The sequence below is a fragment of the Cebus imitator genome, unplaced genomic scaffold (genome assembly GCF_001604975.1).
Source record: "Cebus imitator isolate Cc_AM_T3 unplaced genomic scaffold, Cebus_imitator-1.0 Scaffold551, whole genome shotgun sequence".
NCBI lineage: Eukaryota > Metazoa > Chordata > Mammalia > Primates > Cebidae > Cebus > Cebus imitator.
Genome location: NW_016107866.1, coordinates 1,156,850 through 1,166,018, shown reverse-complemented (window position 1 = coordinate 1,166,018; position 9,169 = coordinate 1,156,850). Strand labels below are relative to the sequence as shown.

Here is a 9,169-nt window from a genome sequence, read left to right as displayed (position 1 = left end):
TTCTGAGTATTCAAATGTTTTATATTCATATTAATTATTTATTAGATAGTTAGAGTTTTGATGGTTTTGCCTTCATTGAAGCAGTTGCTGTCCATAAGAAGAGATTTAAAAGTAGATAACAGTAGGACAGGTTGGCCTGTTCATGAAGAGGCCCTCATCTGGTGCATGACTTATGAAAATACTTTCTTTCCTCCCTAAGTCTTGTATTAGATTTTTGCTTAACAGAAGACAGCTTGGCTCTAATTGCTAATTTGCAGGAGAAAGCACAATCTCAATGTCTCCCTTATGGCAGAGGTGGTTTTGAAACCAAACCAAAAAGCCATCAGCAATATCCAGGATAATTCTGCCAAGAACTAGGGCAAAGGTCTTTTTTAAAAAAAATTATTTTATTTTTTCCTTGCAACTGACTTTGGGACCTGTAATTCACAGGTTGTCATGGGAACAAGTTGCATGTGTTAGTTCCCTTGGCAAAAGTGGCAGTCTGTGAATGGTGAATATTCAAGGTGGCACCAGGCTCATCTATGCTGAGAGTAAGTTCAGTTCCAAAACATCAAAAAAATCTTGCTAGATGTAGTCATAACAAAGAGGGCACCGTTTCAGTGAATTCAGACAATTGCCTAATACATGTCTTACTGCCTCAAATGTGCTTGCTTAGTAACAAATAGTAAGTTCCCCAGTGTGAGTGTATCAGTGTGTATGTTTACATTTTGATCAGGACATATTGATTTCTTCCCCACAAATAATGAATACAATATTAATAAGCATATTGATTTGATATTTTAGCGTTAATTAGCTTTGCTCTGGCAAAAGGCACCTTTGGTAGCTTTAAAGCTATCTTGAAAAATAACTCCTGCTAGTATTCTACTTAAAAACCAATACTCATGAAACTGCTAAGAAAACAAATAACTATATATTGATACTACTGATTGCTAGTCTAGTTGTCAGTGGAGCTGACAGCACAAAACCTAACCATAAAGTAAGGTTAAGATTGACTGATAGTGTATTCTCATGGTCCCGTGAGTTGTTGTATGTGCTTTACAAAGGGAAACGGTTTAAGTTTTATTTTTAGGTGTATTTTCTGACCCTCATTCTATTCACCCATTTCACCACCTCCTTCACTTATGAAAATAGATAGCAAACCATAGAATAGATCAAATAGAGAAATTTTCATTGGTATGTTTTCTGAATATATCATACAATTTCAGAGGTCAGGACACCCGAGATGTCGCCTCTATGCATAATCAGTATTTTCATCTTGTTTTCATATACTTTGCTCCTGGAAGCCCCTGACATGACCAGTAAAATAGATTTATTTTAACGACTAAGGGGTTCTAGTTGCAGAAACATGAGATTATTTCTGATGTTTTGATTAGCACAAAAATAAAATTTTAGCTTATTGTTCGTATGTACGGTTGGAATTTCCATTCTAATTCTGTTTTCATAACTCAGGTCTCAATTCAACCTCTTCTTCCATGATTTATTTATTTATTTATATTTTGTTTTGTCTTAGTTTTCAGTATTTTGAATCTAGATTGATTTTTTTCTCTGCTGTGACCACATTGAATAATTATAGCTATATGCTTTATCCTTTATATACAGTTTTCACAAGGATAACTCCTTGTATATGTAGCACATATATAGGTATATCAATATTTTATTACCCTCCAAACTTTACATAGGAACCAAACTTTTTGTTCTTTATTTATAGCTGCCTTCATCACAGAAGATCCAAGGATTTTATTTGAAGCTTACAAAATTTGTCTGAAGTAGGTGTCAGAAACAAGTGCTAAAATGGAAAATGTGAAATCACTAGCCTTCAATGATAACATTCAGAATAATTCATACTAACATGTAAGGAAGCTCCATTCCCCAGCTCTCCCACCACTTGGTATGTGTGGAAAAGGTGCCATGGTGAACAATAGACAGGCTTTTGTCAGATTTAGTTTGCCATATTGCATGTACATGAAGCCAAAGAGTGACTGGGAAGAATCCCAGCAGAGCACGAAAGAGCAACACACTGTAAAAGGAAAAATGAGAATGGAGAGACGGGAAAAGATGAGAACTCAAGAGATAACGCTCAAATGAAGCCGGAGGGAAATGTTGAAAAGGGAGAGAAACACTACAGAGGAGGGAAAAAAGAAAAAGAAAAGTGAACAGATTGCAGGCAGAATCATTGTAGAACTGAACATATCTAAAGTGTCAGGCAATGTATCTCTAAAAATGTATTTGGGAGTGCAGCCATTTCTTTTTTAATAGTGGGCTATTCTCAAGTGTTACGAAAGTCATGTGAGATTTGATATCAATTTTATTCTTGGCATTCAGTCTTTCTGTATGAACACAAAAGGAAACCATGAGGTTAGACAAAAAGGTAAAAGGAAGTTTTCATAGAAGGGGAAGAAGGAAACAATACATTGACATTGAAAAAGACATTTTAGAAACACTACTCTTCTAATTGTTTACACATCTGTGCTGTTAATTGCAGGCAGATTTGATGGTATTTAAGTGCTATTGTTGCCAGACATTGATTTGAAGTCAAATGCTTTGCATTCTTAACATTTCAATATACTATCTTATATTTTAAAATGCTCTCCAATAAAATACCCTGGGGAAATGTGAAGTCAGCGTTTCTCGATAGGAGTTGTAAAATTCATTTAGAGTGGTGAAAGTTTCACAATTTTTAAACCATTAACATTCCTCTAAGTAGAAGGTATCAAAACCTTTGAAAACCTCAATAATTATAAAATTTTGAATAGTGCAAGTGAGCTTTTGAACTTCTTAGCTATTTTTGGTTACAGAAATTTTCTTTAGGTTTGACAACAATGGTTTCTTTCAACTGCACATTTTCCTTCCATTAGATATGAGGATAAAAAGAATTGAAACTCTTTCCATGAAGGTGTTTTATAAAAAGTGATTGATGTAACATACCTGTTTAGGATTTATTCTTTCTCACATAATCACAGCACAATTGAACTTAATTCAGAATCTCATGGGTAGACAGAGACATAAAGTAGACTTCTTAATCCTTATCAACAATTAGAACAAATTGGCAATGTGATAAGGATAAATAACTTGTAAACATATAAAAAGAAATTATTAGGGAACTTCATTGCTGAGTTTGTTTCTATAATTCTTAACAGTTCTTTGGCATTACCAGACTGAGAAAGACAACTAAACATCTTATACTAAGTATACAGCCTGTGTTACGAGATGTTTGTAACTGGATTATCCTCAAGGTAACTAAAATGAGGGCTAAGAGTCCTCAAATTTATCCAATTTTTGTGAGCTTTTCTCTTCTGGGTAGGGAAATACATAACATTAGCTAATATTAGCTATTCACAAAGCATTTCCTTCCAACTCCATTCTAAGCACCTAAGATGTCAATATAAATCATAAAAAAACATTGTAAATTTCAATTATTCCTAACTAAGCCAATAATAGGAGTTGCTGGGAAATGAATCATTAATTTTTAGACTAAAGATTTTAATTTTGCCATAATTCTTCCTTTAAAAAGGAAGATTATAATTCTTTTAAATGTGATGAAATTTACTTAAAATAGCAGTCATTTCTCAAATATTGTTTGGTAGGAAAATTAATAATGAACTCATCAGTTTAGGACAAGATAAAAGATATAAAATTTTAGCACATGTAACTAATTTCATAGAAAACTTTATAAAACTTATAATAAATTTAGAATATACATATCCTTGAATAAAAAACAAATATATTTATATATGTGCATGCACACACCCAAATATGTGCATATAAGGTAATTAAGATTTAGTATTAAAATTGGTTCTCCAAATTTCAATTTCAGGATTCTATTCCATTCTTATATTCTTTTCCTTCTTTGACCCAAGTGTTGCAAATACTGTCTCAAAGGGAATGTATATTTTAGAGTTTTTATTTTGATGTATCACTGTCTCCTTGCAAAAAGTGCTCAAAGAGCTAAAAAAATTTTTTAGTTTAAAAAAGATGGTTTGAAAAATTTCTTCACTTTTGGATTAATCAATTTCACTATTTAGAGAGCTAAACTGAAATAAAAAGAAACTTCTATATAAGGAAGATTAAGTATTGGCTGGGTGTGGTGGCTCACGCCTGTAATCCCAACACTTTGGGAGGCTGAGGTGGACAGATCACGAGGTCAGGAGTTCAAGACCATCCTGGCTAACATGGTGAAACCCCGTCTCTACTAAAAATACAAAAAAGTAGCCAGGCGTGGTGGCACGTGCCTGTAGTCTCAGCTACTCAGGAGACTGAGCCAGGAGAATCGCTTGAACCCCAGAGGCAGAGGTTGCAGTGAGCCAAGATTGCTGTACTCCAGCCTTGGCGACAGAGCAAGACTATGTCTTAATAATAATAATAATAATAATAATAATAATAATAAAATTCTGTAAACGAAACTATAATTCAGTATCTCTCATGAGCATAGACACAGAATCTTTTTTTTTTTTTTTTTTTTTCAGCCTTTTGCTCTGTCACTCAGGCTGGAGTACAGTGGCGTGATCTCGGCTAACTGCAACAGCTGCCTCTCCGGATCAAGCGGTTCTTGTGCCTCAGCCTCCCGAGAAGTTGGGATTACAGGGTACTGCCACCACACTCAGCTAACTTTTTTGTATTTTTAGTAGAGATGGGGATGTTGGCCAGGTTGGTCTTGATCTGCCTGTCTCAGCCTCCCAAAGTGTTGAAATTACAGGTGTGAGCCATTGTGCCCAGCCAGACACAAACTCTTCAACAAAATCAACAAAATATTAGTAAACAAAATCCAACAATATATGAAAAGAATAATATATCCTGAACAAAAGAGATTTGTTTCAGGTGTACCAGGCTGGTTCAACATTTGAAAATTAATCCATGTAAAGCATCATATTGATTGACACAATACAAACATTTGACAAAATCAATTTCCCATTCATAAAAACTCTCAGCAAACAAAATTAAGGAAAAATTTCTCAAGTTCATAAAGAAATCTACAAAAGACCAACATATAACATCATACTTACTGGTGAGACACTGCATGCTTTTTCCCTTAGATCAGGAACATGGCAAGAATGTCTTAACTGCTATTAATATCTTACTGAAAGTTCTAGCTAATGCAATAAGACAGGAAAAAATAAATAGAAAATATACAGATTGGAAAAGAAGTAAAACCATCTTCAATTGCAGATGACATGATTTTCAATATAGAAAAATACCAATTTACCAAAAATATCTCGGAACTAATAAATAAGTAGATTAAGGTAGAATGTATACAAAATTACCATTATCACTTTGAAAAAATATTTATGTATTAGAGCAATTAAGAATAATACAAGATTTTATTTTACCTTCAGTTATTTTCTCTCTGATGCTTTTTTCTGTTTTAAAAGTCTACATCTGAGTTTCTGACATATTTCCCTTCTCTCTGAAGAACTTCTTTTCACATTTCTTTGCTGGAAGGCCTGCTGGCTATGAAGTCCCTCAGTTTTTGTATCTTTGAAAGTGTATTTCTTTTTCAATTTTGAAATAAATTCAAGTTTTTTCCTGCCTTTTGGAATGCCTTGCAAGTTTTTGTTACAATCTGAATATGATATATTAGGTAACAGATATTGAGGTTAATAGGGCATTAGTGTGAAATTTATCTGAATCTGACTAGCAATTGGACTATATTCAACATTTGTTGTAACTGTAGGTGTCAGAGACTAAATTTCACTAATATCCTGTTTTTGTTTCTCTGTTGGCTTCGGGTTTTCTTAAGATCTTTCATAGAACCTGAGCTTTGCAGCTTTTTCAGCTGTAATCTACTTTTTACTGTTAATATGATGAAAAAGAGTTGGGGAGGAAAATGCTTTATAATCTTATAATCAAATCTTGATCTTTTAGTGGGCCTATGTCCCTGGAGTGACCTTCACAAGTAATTCTTACATTCATGTTCTCCCGCACTTAGATGAAAGGGTAGAGAGGCCTGGAGCTGCGTATTACTCTCCTGCCTATTGGAGATACAACTTTCGTAATGGCTTCTTCACTGGAGAGTAGCCTATTGTTTTGGCATTCCAAAGTTATCACTTTCCCCATCTATCCATCAAAGATATGAGCTGTTTTTTTTTTGTTTTGTTTTTTTATTGTGAGAACCTGGTGGCATCTTTGTGGGTAAAACCTGTACAATTGTGAGCTACAAGCTTAATATACAAAAGTCAGTTGTTTTCCTGTATAGCAGCAATAACAATTAGAATTTGAAATTTAAAATAACAGACCATATACAATAGCACAAAAACATTTTACTGAGGTATATATCTAAGAAAGTATGTACAGGTTGTGTATGCAGAAAACTATAAAACATTGATGAAAGAAATCAAAGAAAATTCAAATAAACGGAGAGATATTTGTAGTTTATGGATTGGAAAATCAAATATTGATAAAATGGCCATTCTCACCAACTTCATCTATATAGATTCAAAGCTAATATACACCTATATATATTTTTTTCTTGCTGCTTCAGCCGAGAGAGCCTAGAAACAATGACGTACTAGTAGTGATAAGCCCAGCTAGCACCCAGATCTTTGTTTCTAATACCATTGTCCAATAAAATAAACCAGTGCTTCATGGCTTGTTTTAGTACTGGGGTAGGAAATATACAAGATGAGCCTGGAACATATTATAGTGCCAAAAACTAAAGGAGAACTAAAAAAGCCCACCCTGTTCATAACAAAAAACCAGCCTCACAACGATGAGGGTATTTCAAAAGGACACAGGAGTCAAGTGAAAGAGTTCCCAATTATGAAAGCTGGAACAATTTGAGCAACAAAACAGAGTTGTATTGGATTATAATCTAAAGTAAAAAAATAAATTTCCATGAGTTTTTACTGATTAAGTAACTACATAAATATCTTCTTTTCCAAAATTCATAACCCCATTTTAATCATGAGAATAATATCAGAAAATCCCAATCAAAGAACATTCTGTAAAATATCTGACCAGAACTTTTCAAAAACTGTTAAGATCATCGAAAACAAGGAAAGTCTGAAAACTGTCACAGTCAAGAGCAACCTAAGAAGAAATGGCTACTAAATCTAATGTAGGATTCTAGATGGATTCCTGGAACAGAAAAAAAGAACATTAGGTATAAACTTAGGAGACTTGAATAAGGTACGGACTTTAGTTAATAATGTTATGTCAATATTGGCTCATTAATTATGACAAATGTAAGATGTTAATAAGAGGAGAAACTGGGAGGGGGTTATATAGAAACACTTTTTACTATCTTCCCTAATTTTTTGTAATCTAAAAAGAATATTATAATACAAATAATTTATTTTAAAAAGCATTGTAAAGAGTAATTTTACCTGCTTTAATCTACTCTGGGCACTAGAATATGAAAGGATCACCTAGACTAGATATTATTGATGTAGCAAACAGTATGTCTGTCATTCATTTTGGCTGCCTAGCAGCTTATGCCCTTTAAATACCTGAATGGATTTTTTTAAACAAAAACTTTATTAAAAAGTAGAAGTTATTGAGAATGCCTAAACACATATGCTAAAATGAGAATTACCTACTTTTTATTGACTAAAGTGTAAGTTTATATTATAGTCTATACAATAATATGGAGGGAAATTCTGATATTGACTTCTACGTCATTGGGGAGTTGATGAGGTTTTTAGGCAGATATGACCAAGATAAGTATTTCTGTTCTCCTAGATCTGAGTTTCTCTTCTTGTGGTCTTCAATTCCTGGTATTTTCTGAGTGTACATTGAGTTTCCTGGAAAGGACTAGTCCATTTTGAGATAATAGTTACCTCAAATTGAATTAAGTTTGGTCTAAAGCTTTCTCCACACATATTTTAGGTCTGGCCTAAAGATTTACCCATACATAGTAAATTGTAACCTACCTTGATGTATAAACAGACTATAACCTACTCTGGTAACAAGTAGCTGTTTGAGCCAGTCACAGCAGCTGAATTTCAGCCAATCACAGGTGACCAACTGTTCAAACCATGTTCAAATAAGATAAATGCTGAGCTGTAACCAATTCAGCTGTTTTTATATCTCACTTCTGTTTCTGTACATTACTTTTTTTTTTTTCTGTCCGTTAATGTTGTCTGACGATGTAACAGTTTTAGAGTCACTTTGAACCTATTCTGGTTTTGGGGCCTGCCTGATTCGTGAATCATTTTTTGCTCAATTAAACTCTTAAAATTAATTTGTCTAAAGTTTTCCTTTCAATAATACCAAACGATTATACAGCACTCATTACAGGCCCAGTCTCCTTCTAGGTGTTTTATAGTTATTAACTCACCTAATACAACAATTCTGTTGGATGGCCTCTCTGATTAATGTCCCTGATAACAAATGAGGAAAATAAGCCTCACACCCTATAAGGGGCAGAGTAGGGACTATGAACTTTTCCACACTGTTAGTAGTTAGCCATAAAGATGTGGCTTATGGTATTAGAGTCCATATACCTAAATTACCACATTTTTAGTTCATATGTGAAAAGTGCTCGAACTTAGGTTTTGAATAATAACCAGTAAACTATACTTGGTAGTAGGATGCCTTCATACCCTAAATTTCTATGCAAGGAATGCAACCGAATTTAGCATATAAACAAACCGAGAGTCTAATTTAGTATGTCTTAGCCAATTACAGCAGCTAAGTTTCAGCCAGACACAGGCTGCCAGCTGATTAGATCTTGTTCAAATAAGGCAAACACTAGGCTGTAACCAATCAAGGTGTTTCAATACCTCTTTTCTGTTCATAAATGCTATCAACCCACACTGCAGGGCCAAGCTTTCTGAACAGTTTCTGGTTCTGAGGGTTGACCGATTTGCAAATCATTCTTGCTGAGTCTGTTACATTTAATTGTCTATGTTTTGATTTTTTTTTTCACAATTATGTTCAAAGGAGAGTTTTGTTTCCTCCAAAAATACTCAGAGGAATGTTTCCTGTGTGCTTCATGTAACATTGTGAGGGCTCATCAACTTCTGCTTGGCGCTGCTTCTTTGCTCTCTAATCTCAGCCTTCAGTATTCCTTAACGTTCTGCCCTGTAGGTGTTCTGCCACAGCTGCCATCATGGAAAGTAGTTCTAACGTGTTTTGTGTAATTGGAGAAATATGTTCTTGACTGAGATACAAGAGGAAAATAATTTTCAAACCAATCCCCACCCCAGGCCGACTGACGTCAGTGATCTTTAGC

General features: G+C 34.1%; 1 long non-coding RNA gene across 1 annotated transcript; it reads left to right on the top strand.

The window, feature by feature from the left end:
- Positions 1-439: 439 nt before the first annotated feature.
- On the top strand, positions 440-5,972 carry LOC119469032. Its single transcript, XR_005197855.1, has 3 exons — positions 440-530; positions 1,709-1,766; positions 5,924-5,972. It is a non-coding gene; the product is annotated as an uncharacterized LOC119469032 (long non-coding RNA).
- The last annotated feature ends 3,197 nt before the right edge of the window (positions 5,973-9,169 follow it).